Genomic DNA, 19,450 nt, shown 5'->3' on the forward strand with positions numbered 1-19,450 from the left:
AGAAGGGTAACTATAATGGTGCATGGCCTACATCACACAACATACCCGGAAAGGCTAAAAGATCTTAACATGTATAGTATGGAGGAGAGGAGGGAAAGGGGGGACATGATATATCAAATATATCAAGGGTCTTAACAAAGTTCAGGAGGGAAACATTCTTCAAAGGAAGAGAAGTATTAGAACTCGAGGACATACACTGAGACTGGAAAGGGGGAGGTTCAGGGGAAATTTACGGAAAAATGACTTCACAGAAAGGGTAGTGGATAAGTGGAATAGTCTCCCATCAGAGGTGGTAGATGCTAAGACTGTAGAGCAATTTAAACATGCTTCGGATAGGCATATGAATATCCTTACAAAGAATTAAGGTTCAAAAAGGGTTGAGATTACCTAAAGGATAAAAAAAATGGGCAGACTAGATGGGCCAAGTGGTTCTTATCTGCCGTCACATTCTATGTTTCTATGTAACCCTGTTATCTAGAAGACCACAATCCAGTCGCTCAAATCTGAGGCTTTAATGATCTATGCATTGGCCCACCTGGTTCTAGAATGATGGAAGGTAGTGAAGCTTAGCCACACATCAGCATTTACGCGGGGATAAGACAAATAGTACGCTGGGCAGACTTTGTTTTCCAAAAACATTCAGTATTATGCAGCTCTCCTTTACTTTTCTGCTCCATTTACAGTACATTCATCAACACTAGTGATTTTTAATTGTCGCAATCATCAAACATTCATCAAGGAAGGAACACAAACTGTTATTCATTACTTAATGCATTAATTAGAGGCCTCCAAAGTGACAATTCCTGGAAATAGCTGAAGAGAAACTAATGATGTATTGATAACAGGACTCCATCTAAGTGTTGAGCTGACGGTCGTAGACCACCAGGTATAAAGCAAAACGTTCACAGAAAGTAGTAACAGAGCCATATTCTAGAAAAGTATTTGTGTTGAAGAAAGTTTGGGTCCTAGAACAAAACATCATTTTCCAAGTACATTTCATCATCAATGCATGGAATTTGTACCATGACAATTAAGTTGAATTGAATATACTGTAGGCGTTTCATAGAGAAATGTAGCCGAATCTTACCCAAAAGGACGCTGAGAATGGCGCTATCCGGTGGGCTGTACAATGAGACTTATTGACTAGAATATAGGGGGTCATTCCGAGTTGATCACTTGCTGCCATTTTTCGCAGTGCAGCGAACAGGTTACTACTGCGCATGCGTATGCACCGCAGTGTGCACGCACGTCGTACGGGTACAAAGCGAATCATTGCTGGGCGATGGATTTAACGAAGAATCCATTCGCACAGCCGATTTTCAAGGAGATTGACAGGAAGAGGGCGTTTGTGGGTGTCAACTGACCGTTTTTAGGGAGTGTTTGGAAGAACGCAGGCGTATCCAGGTGTTTGCTGGGCCGGTGTCTGACGTCAATTCCGGGACCAAAAAGACTGAAGTGATCGCAGCGGCTGAGTAAGTTCAGACCTGCTCAGAAACTGCAAAAAACGTTTTCATCCCGCTCAGCTGCACATGCGTTCGAACACTTGCAAAGCGAAGACACACTCCCCTGTGGGCCGCGACTATGCGTTTGCATGGCTGCTAAAAGTAGCTAGCGAGCGATCAACTCGGAATGACCTCCATAGTGACATTACTGAGGCGCTTCGTGACTAGTATTCATTATGCACTGGCAAATTGATGGGGAGCATTTGCATGTATCGATTGGTCCAGCATACACTATGGCCAAGGGCGTAGCTACCATAGGTGCAAGCAGTGCAGCTGCTATGGGGCCCAGAGCTGAGAGGGGCCCACCTTCCCTGTCAAAGTTACGTGTTTTACATACATTTTTCACCATCAGTATATACATAAGGGCCCTTACAACTTTTTCCTTGGTGCCTACAATATATCTAGTTATGCCCTTGGTCCTGATCGTTGTAATGTGGTATAAAATTAACTGAAGGGTATTATAATGTGGCATACTATGAACTGGGGACACTGTCATAATGTGAATTGGGGGTACTGTGTAATTGAAATGTGTACTGGCATAATGTGTACTTGCAGCCCTACAATGTGACATAATGTGAACTAAGGCACTACTATGTCTCAGAAAATCAAATAGGGCACTATTATGGGGCATACAATTAACAACTGCTGTGGAGAGTTGTGTATCTCTAGAAGCATTGGGACAGGGGGCCCTTCAAAATGTTGCTATGGGGCCCCCAAAGTTCTGGCTACGCCCCTGACTATGGCTGCCTGCTCTGTGCGACGTGTAACTTAGGAGGCTACACGTGAGTACAACAGGCCCCAGACCTAACTACGGTTGAAGCCCCTATCTCCTCAGCCCCTCTGGCTGAATTGTTACTTAGTGCCCATTCATCTCTTGGTAGGGTACCGGCCGCATTGCCCTCAGAGACAGCAATAGGACATGTAGCCTTCAAGGGATTGAGTGGGGTCAGCAGAATGTGTGAAAGGAGTAAAATGCCTAGGATAGTCCTCACTTACAAGGTGGGTGATGCATTGTGCAGGCTATCCAAACCACTTTCTTCAGAAGCAGCAGGATAGTTATTTACTAACAGCTACTCACATAGCTCATACAGAGTATTTTAGTCATTCACGTCAGTTCCTGGCACCATGGAGCTTACAATCTATATTCCCTATCACATGTACACACACTCACATATATACACTAGGGTTAACCTTTGTCAGAGGCCAACTAACCTACCAGGATGTTTTTAGAACGTGGTAAGAAACTATAGCACCCGTAGGAAACCCACATAAACATTGGGGGGAACATACAAACCCCACACAAAGGGTGCTATGGTTGGGAATGAAACTACTGACCGCAGTGAGGTGAGGAAACATCTGGACCTCCTTGTATGAATGTTCCCCAAGCAGGGATTCAGTCTGTCTTACAATTCATAGGAACTAGGACATCTCCTGAGTCCTATGCTAAGTCATAAAGGTAGAAGAAACTATAGTGCCATCACAATAGTGCTCATGGGAAGGGACCACAAAGAGCTGATGGTCTATCAGACTTCTCATCTTACTCATGTGTCTTACTGAAGATATCAGGACACCGAGACTGTCATCTCCTGTCCAAGTTGTATCGAACCAACCTTCCTTACCAACAAACTGATTCAGTGGAGAGGACTACTAATCACTAGGAACTAAGGTCTCATGCGACCTCACTTCGAATTGATAGGCTGCACTCTCATGAACTGGTTTAGGGATTAGTCCACTGTGTGTAGGGATCAAGTGCCACTTGGGCTCCCCCAAAACTTGAAGATACAGGTCTTCAGCTAGACAGCCCAACGGCCAGGTCTGTGACCACATGTTGCTCATTCACAGGCCAGACAAAACGACCTGAGCACAGTAAACCCCATTAAGTACGGTGGACCTGTCATCCAGCTGGCCAGCTAGCCTCCATCCTGCACAGACAGGAATGGGCTGCAGTTTAATATTTCCACGTGCTGCAAGTTGCACTATCAGGCACTACTGAGACTGACTCTGGATGACTGGTATGAAACAGAAACATATGTATATTCTTGTATATTCATATGTATTTCATAAAATGCACTGAGCAGCTAAAACACACAAGTTAGGAGGAACACCAATGAGCAGTTAGGCTGCTGTCTTAGGCTGGGTACACACTGTAAGATGTTGGGCTGTTGTGCTATCGCAAACGATATCTCGTAAGTGGATACACACTGGCCCTCATTCCGAGTTGTTCGCTCGCTAGCTGTTTTTAGCAGCCGTGCAAACGCTATGCCGCCTCCCACTGGGAGTGTATTTTAGCTTAGCAGAAGTGCGAACGAAAGGATCGCAGAGCGGCTACAAAATAATTTTGTGCAGTTTCAGAGTAGCTCCAGACCTACTCAGCGCTTGCGATCACTTCAGACTGTGCAGTTCCTGTTTTGACATCACGAACACGCCCTGCGTTCGCCCAGCCACACCTGCATTTTTTCCTGGCATGCCTGCGTTTTTTCGAACACTCCCTGAAAACGGTCAGTTGACACCCAGAAACGCCCACTTCCTGTCAATCACTCTGCGGCCAGCAGTGCGACTGAAAAGCTTCGCTAGACCTTGTGTGAAACTACATTGTTCTTTGTAATAGTACGACGTGCGTGCGCATTGTGCCGCATACGCAGAAGTACCTTTTTTTTGCCTGATCGCTGCACTGCGAACGAAAGCAGCTAGCCATCAACTCGGAATGACCACCACTGTACGATGTATCGGCGGTGCTCGCATCCCCCCACAACCCGGAGCATGCAGGGCTGTCACATATCTTCTGCTCTCAAGTGCAACAAAAGATATGTGACGTTGTATACGACCCGCGGGAACGCGCATCGTATACAATACTACCCCCGTACACACTGTCCGATGTGACCGATATATCGTACGAGCCGGCGGCTCGTACGATACATGGGGTGCACATCGGACAGTGTGTACCCAGCCTTACTCTTTGCGAAACGTGAATGTTAGCACGCGGTGTACTGCTGAGAAATGGCTCCAGTCCAAGGCGGAACTAATAGCCACTTACTCCATTTGTACAGAGATTGCAGATAAACTAATGTAAACAATCTGCTTGTTTACAGCCCGTGTCAGCTTGCCGGCTCATTGGAGAGAGCTGGACGCTGTAGATTGATCTGTCACCTAGGACGCACCTGGCCGGGCACCTTGTGCCTGCAATATCAATACAAGGAAATACATGGTGCCTTCTGCATGCAGCTGTCTTACCCAGGGCTACCATCAAAAATTGTGGGACCCAGGACTGACAAAGGAAACGGGGCCGTTTCCACCCACCACCGGAAAAAAAAAAGATTCTGCCGTACCACTCCGCCCCTATGTGATGTCATACATAGGTGGAGTGTGATGGACCTACAGGAACGGTTCACAGGGAGCTGATGTGCAGTTAAAGGCTAGTTTTAAGGAGTACACCCTGTGCATTAGCCTGCTGCTATTGGTGCTAGGAGCCAGGGGTGGGCCCCCCTCTCTGTAAGGGCCCAGGACACCAGTCCCCACAGTTCCCCCCTGGTGGCTTCCCTGGTCTCATCGAACGCGTCCACATTAATACGTGTGTTTGGGAGCCCCTCTTTTTAATTGGTCAATTGTAAAACTACTAAAGGCCTAGAAGCACTCCTGCTAACATAATTTATTTATTTGTCTCTTACAGTGTGGTCTTCTTAGGCAAGTCCACGCATTTATGCGGTAGTGCAGAATGACCCGTGTGGCATGCTACAGCAATATGAGTAGCCACCTCCCAGTCATCATCTAGGAACGCCAAATACATTTCCATCTATTGAAACAATGCGTTTCAATCGCAGCTGCACCTATGTGCGTACACAACGTGGGGCGCATGTGCTGTGCGATTTTCTTAGCTACTTAGATGCAAGCGCAGCAGAAAGACATCAGCCGTTTGCGTGAATTGCGCACAACTGAGAATCACGCCCCTTATGGTGACCAGTTTCAGCAAAGGGTCCTGCAAGACGGCTACAGGAAAGATATAACGCAGACTCTCCATAGCAGAGGATGTCACTTACCAGTACAAGACAACAGAGAAGCCCTGGGAACCCTGTTATACATTCTTACACAGGATTAAATCTGTCTGTCAGCTGATGCTGTGAATCAAACGTTACAAGTTCACTAATTAATTAGTGTCATTGCAGGGTCTCCATCTGCCTGGCATGATCCGCTGCACGCCGCACATTAGTCTGACGAGAGGAGTGACAGCTGCTGACAGATTTACGCAGCCCCGAGCCAGGAAATACAAAGAGCATCCAGGAACAAATCTCTCCAAAGATCCAGCCCATCCAATCAGGAACCTGGTGACTGCATCCATATTCCAGGGTGTGGTCACAGAATAGGCCCTCTCGGGGGCACCCACTGTACCTCACTGAGGATCCTGCCAACACATATACAACTACCAGGGCGGGTTAAAGCGTATCAGGACCATGACCACTGACCACTGACGTTTCTATAATGGACGCAATGTGTGCAGTGCACCCATAGTTTAATACTTACCTCTCCGGAGTTTCACGTCGGGCACTGTAGCCGCAGCAAAAATCCCAGCCAAAATGGTCACCGTGCATGTGCAGTAGTGAAATTGGTCTCCAGAACATGGTGGGCACCATGTTTCTGGAGACCTGTGCATGCACAGTAGAGGGGGCCCACCTGGGGTCTGCACAGAGGCCCCCTCCTATGATAAAACACCCCTGACCATGACTCTCAAAATCTATGTGTTACTGGATAACTTATCACTAAGCCACGTTCATCAGCTGGGTGCATTAGTCCTACTAAGCCCCATGATTTTCCTTGCCTTGGTATTTTGAAGATAAATGGTCTACATGGGTGTGATATATTTTTTCGACATTCATAGTGCATAACCCTAACTCTACCCCTGGTGCTTAACTCTCACCCTAGTGCCTAAACCTCTCCTCCCCTCCCAAAGCATACCCCCAGCCGGTCCCTCCCCTCTCATAGCCTAACCCTAACCCTCCCTTGCTGGTCTATGCAGAATGTCAAGATTTCACATGCCAACATTTTTAACATATCGACATTGTGGACATGCAGAGTCGGCCCTAGGCATAGGCAAACTAGACAAATACCTAGGGCATTTAGCATGTCTAAGGGCAAAAGCAGCTTCTGCTGATTAAAATGATATGTGGCATGCCTATATTCTGTGTGTGACTGTGGCTGTATCTGCATATGGAATGCTACGTTACAATGTATTTCTGGAAATCACTGTAACGTAGCATTTCGTATGCAGATACAGCCATAGTCGCACACAGAATATAGGCATGCCACATATCATTTTAATCAGCAGCAGCTGCTTGTGCGTCCTAGTCACATAGCAATGCAAAAAAGGTGCCTGACTTTATCAGAGCTGGCCTAGAGCTGCCATCTGACTCACGCCAGGCATCTCCTGCTGCATGGCGTATTGAGGCAAGATGTATGAGGACACATCTGTATCCAAGCAGAGGCCACAGTGTTAGTGGCCGTGTGAGTGCTGTGTGTGAGTGGGTTGGTTGTGCAATAGTGTTCGGTATATGTGTAAGGAGCATTATGTGTGTCATATGTATAAATGCATGTGTCATTATGTGTATAAGGGCACTAATAATGTGCGGCATATGTGTAAGGGACATTATGTGTATAAGGGCATTAATAAAGGTTGGTATAATGTGTAAAGCGCATTATGTTTATAAGGACATTAATAATGTGTCATATTTGTAAGGGGCATTACTGTGTGGTATTATGTGTATAAATGCATTACTAATGTGTGGCATTATGTGTATAAGGTGCTCTACCGTGTGGCGTAACGTATAGTAAGGGCACTACTGTGTGGTCTAATGTGAATAAAGAGCAATATGGTGTGGTGTAATGTGAATAAGGAACAATGCTGTGTGATGTAATGTGAATAAGGGGCACTACTGTGAGGAGTAATGTATATAAGGTAAAGTGGTACTACTGTGTGATGTAACGTGAAGAAGGGACACTATTGCATGATAAAATGTGAATAAAGTTGCACTACTGTTGTGTAATTTGAATTGAGGGTACTATTGTGTAGCAATGCCCCTTTCCAGCAAGAACACGCCTCTTTTGGTCTGTGCGCCGAATGTGTGCACTGTTCCTATTTAAAATATACGGGGTAGGAGCACCAAAAAAAAAAAGACTGCTATGGGTGAGGGGTGATGGTGCTGGGAAAGGGGTGAGGGGTGATGGTGCTGGGAAAGGGGTGCGGGTCAGAGGCGGAACTAGTGGCGGTGCTAGCAGGCACCAGCCGTAATCTTGCCTAGGGCATCATATTGGTTAGGGCCGGGTATGTGGACATGTCGACATTTTCAGTAGTGACATGTCAACAATGTCATAGCTGTTGTTATTATGAATATTGACAATGTAAATGTGGACATTATGACAACTACACATTATGTGAACACTGGGAATACCAGGAGCTGAACCCCAGTGCAATACAAGTATGTGGCCCAGATAGATTTATCAAGCCTTGGAGAGTGATAAATAGCACGGTGATAAAGTACCAACCAATCAGCTCCTACCTGTCATTTTTCAAACACAGCCTGTAACATGGCAGTTAGTAGCTGTTTGGTTGGTACTTTATCACCGTGCTATTTATCACTCTCCAAGGCTTGATAAATAAGGGACAGTGTGAGGAGATGGGGTATAATATAAATGGAGTGGACAGATCAAACCTGCCCTTCCCCTTCCCCCTTCCTTCCTATCCAATATTGAGGGAGAAGACAAGATGAGGTGCTCATACAAGTGGCCAGTATTTATACGGTTAACACTGCTCCTGATTGGCCAGTATTTATATGGTGAACACAGCTCCTGATTGGCCAGTATTTATACAGTGAACACTGCTCCTGATTGGCCAGTATTTATATGGTGAACACTGATCCTGATTGGTCAGGAGGATCCAATCAGGAGCCACATTTCCTACACACCCTTTGAACAAGTATGGTCATCGGGCACTGTCATTGGCTGCCCGCCAAACTGGATCTGTGGCAATTGGGAAGAGAGGCCGACTGCAGACATAAGCGAGGGGTCCTGCCCTGACTACATTTATATGTAGTAGGCATGATTATGCAGTCTCCATGCGAGGAGATAACAGTAGATATTTTGTTTGTGACACGGACGCCTCTAGCTCCTGAGAGGACATTGCTGCCTCTGAAGAACAAAGGCGAGCATTACATTGCTATCATTCAATTACCAGAGGGTGAATTTTCCAGGGATGCCTTTGAAACGTTATTGCAGAGGCCTGGGAGATTAAAGGACAGACATAATATTGCTGTTGTGGAGCGCTGCAGCCCTCTGCTGTGATGAAAAGAAGCTTAGTGTAGTCATCTGGGAGAGGAGAGACTGTTTACATGCAGAATTACATTGCAGCTCGGCTGAAAAGGAGACAGCCAAGAATGCAGGGAGACCTCAATCAGAAATGTCCAATGGACAGCAGCTGATACTTCATGTTGTATAATAAAGGTGCTGGAGTGACACAGAAGTAGGAGCAATATAACATTGGGGGTCATTCCGAGTTGTTCGCTCGCTAGCTGCTTTTAGCAGCATTGCACACGCTAGGCCGCCGCCCTCTGGGAGTGTATCTTAGTTTAGCAGAATAGCGAACGAAAGATTAGCAAAACTGCTATTAAATAATTCTTTGCAGTTTCTGAGTAGCTCCAGACCTACTCCTAGATTGCGATCAGCTCGGTCCGTTAAGTTCCTGGTTTGACGTCACAAACACGCCCTGCGTTCGGCCAGCCACTCCCCCGTTTCTCCAGACACTCCCGCGTTTTTCACTGACACGCCTGCGTTTTTTAGCACACTCCCGGAAAACGCTCAGTTACCACCCAGAAACGCGTCTTTCCTGTCAATCATTCACCGATCAGCAGTGCGACTGAAAATCGCCGCACGAACACCAGCAAATCTACTAAGTTTTGTGTTAACTAATTAAGCGCATGCGCTCTGCGTACCATGCGCATGCGCAGTTAGCAACAAATCGCAGCACAGCGAAATCAGCAACGAGCGAACAACTCGGAATGACCCCCCCATTGCTAATAGCAGGTGCAATCTGCATGTGGGGCTCTGAATCTGCATTTCTATATGTGCTAATGTATTTCAAACTCTGACTGACGGCAACACGTTGCATATATGTACTTTGGAGGTCATTCTGAGTTGATCGCTAGTGAAATTTTTTTGCAGCGCAGCGATAAAGTGAAAATGCGCCACTTCTGCGCATGCGTATGCGGCGCAGTGCGAAAGCGCAACGTACTTTCACAACGGGCAATGTATTTTTACACAAGGTCTAGCGACGCTTTTCAGTCGCAATGGCAGACGCAGAGTGATTGACAGGAAAGGGGCGTTTCTGGGTGTCAACTGACCGTTTTCAGGGAGTGTTCGAAAAAACGCAGGCGTGCCAGGAAAAACGCAGGCGTGGCTGGCCGAACGCAGGGCGTGTTTGTGACGTCAAATCCGGAACTGAATGGTCTGAAGTCATCGCAAGCACTGAGTAGGTCTGGAGCTACTCTAAAACTGCATGATTTATTTTTGTAGCCGCTCTGCGATCCTTTCGTTCGCACTTCTGCTAAGCTAAAATACACTCCCAGAGGGCGGCGGCTTAGCGTTTGCTCGACTGCTAAAAACTGCTAGTGAGCGATCAACTCGGAATGACCCTCTTTGTTTCATATAGATTTGTATTTAACTCCAGAGTCTTCCTGCATTTTTACTGCATTCATTTTTAACAAGGGATGAGTGAAATTCCAGCAGTTCCTGACTTCAGCTCAGCAGCTCGCATTTAAACAAGTCTGAAATTCATAGTTGCTTTAAAAAGAAAAATGCTTGAAAATGAATTAGCAAATTCAGAGTCACACACTGCTGCGAACGCTTTGCTGTCTTTTGCCGTAGTTGCATCTGCAACTTTATGCCAATGCAAGATATCACACCTGATTGTGCAAGGACTGAGATGTCCACATATTGCATTTTTAGATACCACCATCGGATGCACCATTGAGACTCGCACCAGCGGCCAGCCCCACGCTAGGTGCAGGTTCTCCATCAGAGTATGCAGAGTATGGCCCCAATGTAAGCAATTAAGCTTCTGAGTTCACAATCAGTTATGTGACACTCCTGTGACACTCCATTAGACAATGCACCACAATTTGTCTTGCATCAATAAGCAGAAGCCTTATATCACTACTCCGTGCTGCTGGGGATCCTGCTACTTACACTATGTAACTCTCAGTCTGTGGCTTCCTGTATCAGTGTGACAGCAGCCTCACATCACTGCTCTGTGCTGCTGGGGACCCTGCTCCTCCCACTATGTAACTCTCAGTCTGTGACTTCCTGTATCAGTGTGACAGCAGCCTCACATCACTGCTCTGTGCTGCTGGGGACCCTGCTCCTTCCACTATGTAACTCTCAGTCTGTGGCTCCCTGTATCAGTGTGACAGCAGCCTCACATCACTGCTCTGTGCTGCTGGGGACCCTGCTCCTTCCACTATGTAACTCTCAGTCTGTGGCTTCCTGTATCAGTGTGACAGCAGCCTCACATCACTGCTCTGTGCTGCTGGGGTCCCTGCTGCTCCCACTATGTAACTCTCAGTCTGTGGCTTCCTGTATCAGTGTGTCAGCAGCCTCATATCACTGCTCTGTGCTGCTGGGTTCCCTGCTCCTTCCACTATGTAACTCTCAGTCTGTGGCTCCCTGTATCAGTGTGACAGCAGCCTCATATCACTGCTCTGTGCTGCTGTGGAACCTGCTCCTCCCACTATGTAACTCTCAGTCTGTGGCTTCCTGTATCAGTGTGACAGCAGCCTCATCACTGCTCTGTGCTGCTGGGGACCCTGCTCCTCCCACTATGTAACTCTCAGTCTGTGGCTTCCTGTATCAGTGTGTCAGCAGCCTCATATCACTGCTCTGTGCTGCTGGGTTCCCTGCTCCTTCCACTATGTAACTCTCAGTCTGTGGCTCCCTGTATCAGTGTGACAGCATCCTCACATCACTGCTCTGTGCTGCTGTGGAACCTGCTCCTCCCACTATGTAACTCTCAGTCTGTGGCTTCCTGTATCAGTGTGACAGCAGCCTCATCACTGCTCTGTGCTGCTGGGGACCCTGCTCCTTCCACTATGTAACTCTCAGTCTGTGGCTTCCTGTATCAGTGTGACAGCATCCTCACATCACTGCTCTGTGCTGCTGGGGACCCTGCTCCTTCCACTATGTAACTCTCAGCCTGTGGCTTCCTGTACCAATCTGACAGCAGCCTCACATCACTGCTCTGTGCTGCTGGGGACCCTGCTCCTCCCACTATGTAACTCTCAGCCTGTGGCTTCCTGTATCAGTGTGACAGCAGCCTCACATCACTGCTCTGTGCTGCTGGGGACCCTGCTCCTTCCACTATGTAACTTTCAGTCTGTGGCTTCCTGTATCAGTGTGACAGCAGCCTCACATCACTACTATGTGCTGCTGGGGACCCTGCTCCTTCCACTATGTAACTCTCAGTCTGTGGCTTCCTGTATCAGTGTGACAGCAGCCTCTCATCACAGCTCTGTGCTGCTGGGGACCCTGCTCCTCCCACTATGTAACTCTCAGTCTGTGGCTTCCTGTATCAGTATGACAGCAGCCTCACATCACTGCTCTGTGCTGCTGGGGACCCTGCTCCTTCCACTATGTAACTCTCAGTCTGTGGCTTCCTGTATCAGTGTGACAGCAGCCTCACATCACTGCTCTGTGCTGCTGGGGACCCTGCTCCTTCCACTATGTAACTCTCAGTCTGTGGCTCCCTGTATCACTGTGACAGCAGCCTCACATCACTACTCTGTGCTGCTGGGGACCCTGCTCCTTCCACTATGTAACTCTCAGTCTGTGGTTCCCTGTATCAGTGTGACAGCAGCCTCACATCACTACTCTGTGCTGCTGGGGACCCTGCTCCTCCCACTATGTAACTCTCAGTCTGTGGCTTCCTGTATCAGTGTGACAGCAGCCTCACATCACTGCTCTGTGCTGCTGGGGACCCTGCTCCTTCCACTATGTGCCTCCCTGTGTATCTTGAAGTAGTCATCACAATCATCTCCTGAAGTACTCTGAGCTTATGATTGGGCTTGGGGGGTAATTCTGAGTTGATCGCAGCAGGATTTTTGTTAGCAGTTGGGTAAAACCATGTGCACTGCAGGGGGGGCAGATATAACATTTGCAGAGAGAGTTAGATTTGGGTGGGTTATTTTGTTTCTGTGCAGGGTAAATACTGGCTGCTTTATTTTATACTGCAATTTAGATTGCAAATTGAACACACCACACCCAAATCTAACTCTCTCTGCACATGTTATATCTGCCTCCCCTGCAGTGCACATGGTTTTGCCCAACTACTAACAAAGATCCTGCTGCGATCAACTCAGAATTACCCCCTTGGTGTGGACATTCCATTGAGCTGATTAGCTAATAAACACACACGAACACTCTAAACCTGACACTATCAATATGTCACAGATGCCTTTATTACACCAGTACAGCACAGGGTATGCCAACAAAGACACAGGTATACAGCCCGCCAATGCGATACCTAAATAAATAAATGAATAACACCCTACTGATTGTTGCTGTTGGACTGTACTGTGATTTGCACCATGGTATAAGTAGAATATTTGCCTCCAGAATTTGTGGATGTCGTCACCAAACTCTACAACCTAGACTTGTAAATGATAATGATGTAAGTGATGATCCAGACAATGCATTACTGTCCTGTATTTAATGCTGCAAATGATTGATCCTGCACTACGATTCACATTTGAGGCGTGTACAGATGGGTCCACGGTTATCTTGGCTAGTTTGCTGCGCCTAGGCACACCATGGTTTATTAACATAATCCCTTCTTCTATTGTTCTCAACTGCAATACAATACAGAGAACAATACAGCAGGGGATTAAGTCTGACTGCCCAGTCTCAGTTAATTCTATTAAAGGTCAAGTTAAACATGGGCCCATCTGTATATGATGGGAGCCATAGTACATAACCAGGACAGATATTGCTAATGTTACCCCTGGATGCCCCTAGCCTGGGGCACAACACAACATCTCCTCATCCCCTGTCTTCCCATTCACCAGCTCACAGCCCCTGGCACCGAGATGAGCGAATGAAGGTATCATGGCTGGGCCCAGATCCCCAGGCCCGCTTCATTTAGAACCTTGGACAGTGACAGCTGTGTCGCTGATAGTTATTTTGTTCTAAGCTGGCTCTTTCCAATTCAATCCCGGCCTGTGCTGTTCCTACAGGTGGCTCCTGTTCTCAGCGGCATCTCAGCTCATCACAGGCTGTCAGAGCAAATCACGCTGTCTGTGCAGCAAACACAAAGCAGAGATGATTGAAGTGTATCCACTGAGAGAGAGAGAGAACATGGAGCTGCAGTGCCCCCTAGTGCTACAGTAACATTACTGCAATGTACTTTCAGCCAAAAACAAACAATTAACCCCATGTGTTCCTTGGCTGTTGTTTTTTCTGTGGGATACTCTGGGGGTCATTCTGAGTTGATCGCTAGCTGCCGTTATTCGCAGTGCAGCGATCAGGCTAAAAAACTGCATTTCTGCGCGTGTGTATGCCCCGCAATGCGCACGCGCGACGTATGGGTACAAAGCCCTTTGTGCTTGTGCACAGGTTCTAGCGAAGTTTTCAGTCGCACTGACGGCCGCAAGAAGATTGACAGGAAGGAGGCATTTCTGGGTGTGAACTGACCGTTTTCAGGGAGGGTTTGCAAAAACGCAGGCGTGTCTGAAAAAACGCAGGTGTGGCTGGGCGTTCGCTGGACGGGTGTATGACGTCAAATCGGGACACGAATAGGCTGAAGTGATCGCAAGCGCTGAGTAGGTTCAGAGCTACAACAGACAAAGAGGAAGGGGGGTGCAAATCCCCAACCCCCAAATTCCCTTCCGCACACTGAGAATTACCTGTAACAATCCCTGAACCTATCTGGTAATAAAATTCAGAGAATTCGTCACAAATGTTTGCAAACACATGTTTAGCTGCTGGCCACTTCACGGCTCTCTGATACAGCAGTCCTAACCTACATAATAGCAGTGCCCACATAGGGCCATGTAATTTGTCACAGTACGCCTCATGATAAAGGCTTTTACTAAAACACTTCCAAACAGAGAGCTAACTTACCCGGGAGCCACCCCCAGGATCTCCCATTGGCACTACAAGGAACAGCATGCCTTCCAAATGCTGCTCCCATTCAATGCCTCATGCACACAAGCAGACAAACAATTGGGAAGCTGCTCAATCATACCTGGAGGTAATTATATATCAGGTGCTGGAAGGGGGAGGGGTCACAGACAAACAACAGACAAAGAGGAAGGGGGGTGCAAATCCCCAACCCCCAAATTCCCTTCCGCACACTGAGAATTACCTGTAACAATCCCTGAACCTATCTGGTAATAAAATTCAGAGAATTCGTCACAAATGTTTGCAAACACATGTTTAGCTGCTGGCCACTTCACGGCTCTCTGATACAGCAGTCCTAACCTACATAATAGCAGTGCCCACATAGGGCCATGTAATTTGTCACAGTACGCCTCATGATAAAGGCTTTTACTAAAACACTTCCAAACAGAGAGCTAACTTACCCGGGAGCCACCCCCAGGATCTCCCATTGGCACTACAAGGAACAGCATGCCTTCCAAATGCTGCTCCCATTCAATGCCTCATGCACACAAGCAGACAAACAATTGGGAAGCTGCTCAATCATACCTGGAGGTAATTATATATCAGGTGCTGGAAGGGGGAGGGGTCACAGACAAACAACAGACAAAGAGGAAGGGGGGTGCAAATCCCCAACCCCCAAATTCCCTTCCGCACACTGAGAATTACCTGTAACAATCCCTGAACCTATCTGGTAATAAAATTCAGAGAATTCGTCACAAATGTTTGCAAACACATGTTTAGCTGCTGGCCACTTCACGGCTCTCTGATACAGCAGTCCTAACCTACATAATAGCAGTGCCCACATAGGGCCATGTAATTTGTCACAGTACGCCTCATGATAAAGGCTTTTACTAAAACACTTCCAAACAGAGAGCTAACTTACCCGGGAGCCACCCCCAGGATCTCCCATTGGCACTACAAGGAACAGCATGCCTTCCAAATGCTGCTCCCATTCAATGCCTCATGCACACAAGCAGACAAACAATTGGGAAGCTGCTCAATCATACCTGGAGGTAATTATATATCAGGTGCTGGAAGGGGGAGGGGTCACAGACAAACAACAGACAAAGAGGAAGGGGGGTGCAAATCCCCAACCCCCAAATTCCCTTCCGCACACTGAGAATTACCTGTAACAATCCCTGAACCTATCTGGTAATAAAATTCAGAGAATTCGTCACAAATGTTTGCAAACACATGTTTAGCTGCTGGCCACTTCACGGCTCTCTGATACAGCAGTCCTAACCTACATAATAGCAGTGCCCACATAGGGCCATGTAATTTGTCACAGTACGCCTCATGATAAAGGCTTTTACTAAAACACTTCCAAACAGAGAGCTAACTTACCCGGGAGCCACCCCCAGGATCTCCCATTGGCACTACAAGGAACAGCATGCCTTCCAAATGCTGCTCCCATTCAATGCCTCATGCACACAAGCAGACAAACAATTGGGAAGCTGCTCAATCATACCTGGAGGTAATTATATATCAGGTGCTGGAAGGGGGAGGGGTCACAGACAAACAACAGACAAAGAGGAAGGGGGGTGCAAATCCCCAACCCCCAAATTCCCTTCCGCACACTGAGAATTACCTGTAACAATCCCTGAACCTATCTGGTAATAAAATTCAGAGAATTCGTCACAAATGTTTGCAAACACATGTTTAGCTGCTGGCCACTTCACGGCTCTCTGATACAGCAGTCCTAACCTACATAATAGCAGTGCCCACATAGTAGTAAAAGCCTTTATCATGAGGCGTACTGTGACAAATTACATGGCCCTATGTGGGCACTGCTATTATGTAGGTTAGGACTGCTGTATCAGAGAGCCGTGAAGTGGCCAGCAGCTAAACATGTGTTTGCAAACATTTGTGACGAATTCTCTGAATTTTATTACCAGATAGGTTCAGGGATTGTTACAGGTAATTCTCAGTGTGCGGAAGGGAATTTGGGGGTTGGGGATTTGCACCCCCCTTCCTCTTTGTCTGTTGTTTGTCTGTGACCCCTCCCCCTTCCAGCACCTGATATATAATTACCTCCAGGTATGATTGAGCAGCTTCCCAATTGTTTGTCTGCTTAGGTTCAGAGCTACTCAGAAACTGCACAAACTGTTTTTGCAGAGCTCGGCTGCACATGCGTTCGCACTTCTGCTAAGCTAAAATACACACCCCAGTGGGCGGCGGCATAGCGTTTGCACGGCTGCTAAAACTAGCTAGCGAGCGATCAACTCGGAAAGACCCCCTATATGCGGGGGCAGGGGGAGGAGAAATCCCAAATATTTTGTAACATATGTAAGTGACAGATTTAACAACGAGTGATATTTTTCTTATCACTCGTAACAAATGATGAAAGGTGCTCCAGTTAATCAGCCAACTGCCATTTTTCAAACACATGACGGCTAGGAGCTGATTGGCTGGGGGCACCATTTATCATTTGTAACGAGTGATAACAAGAATATCACTCGCTGTTCAATCTGTCACTTACATATGGGATAGTGAACTTTGCCAGTCACAAACTAAAACTAAAAACTTTTGTAAACTGAATGGAGTCCTACAGAATAACACAGAGGACAGCCCTTACTGAATACAATCCTTACCACTACAACTGTAGCTGACGTGTACTCAGAGAGAGGAGGGGACCCGTGTGCAGACTCCGTGTGTGGGACACCTCCTCTCCCGTAGCCGTCACGCCGCTGCTAGCGCTCTCAGCGCTCTAGACTCTGGCACAGTGCCAGAGTCTACAGCGCATGTGCAGGACTACGAAAAATGGCCACCACGACATTTTTCCGGAGTCCTGCACATGCGCTGTACACTCTGGCACTGTGCCAGAGTCTCTAGTGGTCAGTGCGCTAGCAGCGGCGCGATGACTACGGGAGAGGAGGGGCCCACACACGGTCAGCGATGGACTCCGGAAAAGTAAGTATAGGAGAAATGGGTGCAGTGTGTTTAAGCCACGCCCCCAGCTCTGTAATGCTGATGTTACCAGCATTATACTGAAGGGGGCGTGGCTATGATGACATGATTCAACAAGAATCGCGTCATCGACTGCCCAGTCCGCCCACTTTACTCACTAAGTGGGCGGCCAGGCAGGGGGGGGCCACAGAAATTGGGAGACTTGCCTGCTCTTCCGGGGGGGCCAGGAGGGTCACCCGATTTTCAGGAGCCTCCCGGCCATTCAGGGAGAGTAGGCAAGTACATACCTCCCAACTGTCCCGATTTTCGCGGGACAGTCCCGTTCTTTGGGGACTGTCCCGCTGTCCCACCCGTGGGCCAGAGTGTCCCACGGTGGGGGGGGGGGGGGGGCAGTTGGGAGGCTCTTTCACTCGCTGCTCTATAGACGCTGTGCTCATGTGCACAGCGTCTATTCACTGGAGCCAGAGGGAGAGGGGGCATGCCAGCGGCTCACAGAGCGCTGGGCATGCCCCCTCAGTGACTAAAACGGGGGGTGGCTCGCAATCGCGGGTCCTCCCGCGAACCCATGCCCCATTTCCATAGACCACGCCCCCTTTTCGGGAGCACGCGCGGCTTCGCCGAGTGTGTCCCGCTTCAAGAAAGGTCAAAGTTGGGAGGTATGCAAGTATGGCTGGGACTGAACGCAGAGTAGCTGTCAAAGCCAGATAATGAACTGCCATGGGGCAACTATATTTTATTATTATTATTATCCTTTATTTATATGATCTCCGGAGATGCTGGGCTGTACTGGGCTGCCCCCAGAGTCTCCCAGCGCTGTCGGCTCCTCTTCTATGACAGGAGCTGGGTGCTGTAGCAGACTTTCACACTGCAGCACCTGCCTCCTGTCACTGCGGAGGAGCCCACAGTTTGGTGTCACCCCTTCCAGGCGTCACACCCGGGTGCGGGCCGCAACCCCCCGCACCCGCCTTATGACATCACTGGCCGTGTGCGTGATCACAGACTCTCCCAACTGACCCCAGGCAGTTTTAATAAACTATAGGTGGCTAGCGTTATAGCCTGGTACTCACCAGGACGCTGTTGCCGTTACCTAGCAACCCTGTTTTGGATAAATTCCCCCCAATGTCTTGTTTATAGAAATGAAGTCATCCAGACTGTAAAATAGGTAACCGATCCCCAGATCAATCGTCGATCATTGGGATCAGCTTGGTGAAGAGGAGATATGTAGCTTTTACTTTGACAAATTACAAATATTAAAAATTATTCTGAAAAACAATCCTCTCTTGTTAACTTCAAAGTAAAACAAAAAACTAAATAAAGCAACTCCTGTAGGTATATTTACCAAGGTGCAGGTTTATAGAAGTGAAGCTGTTGCCCATAGCAACCAATCAGAGTCTAGCTACAGTATTATCATCTAGAAGGTGCTAGTTAAAAGGTAAGTAGAATCTGATTGGTTGCTATGGGCAATAACTCCTCTTCCATAAACCCACACTTTAGTAATTATACCCCTTGGAGTCCCTAACAACTGTTAATGGCAACACACAGTAGAACTCTCTGTTTCATCAACAAATGGAACTCCCAACACTAGGAATCCCACATTTATGGGAAAGAGGCCAGGGCGTCTTCAGAGAGGAGGAGGCGGCCCGTATGCAGTCTCATTCTGGGTCCCCTCCTCTCTAGCTGCCAGCGCTCTTGACTCTGGGTACTAGGGGACCCTAGCGCTGTCCCAGTCTAGTTCACATGTGCAGTTCTCTGGAAAAATTGCGCGGAGGCCATTTTCCCATTGATTTTCTTACTGCACATGCGTGAAACACCAAGAAAATGGCCGGCGCTCCATTTTCCCTGTGCTCACTGCA

Source organism: Pseudophryne corroboree, chromosome 12 (assembly GCF_028390025.1).
Source record: "Pseudophryne corroboree isolate aPseCor3 chromosome 12, aPseCor3.hap2, whole genome shotgun sequence".
NCBI classification, from domain to species: Eukaryota; Metazoa; Chordata; class Amphibia; order Anura; family Myobatrachidae; genus Pseudophryne; species Pseudophryne corroboree.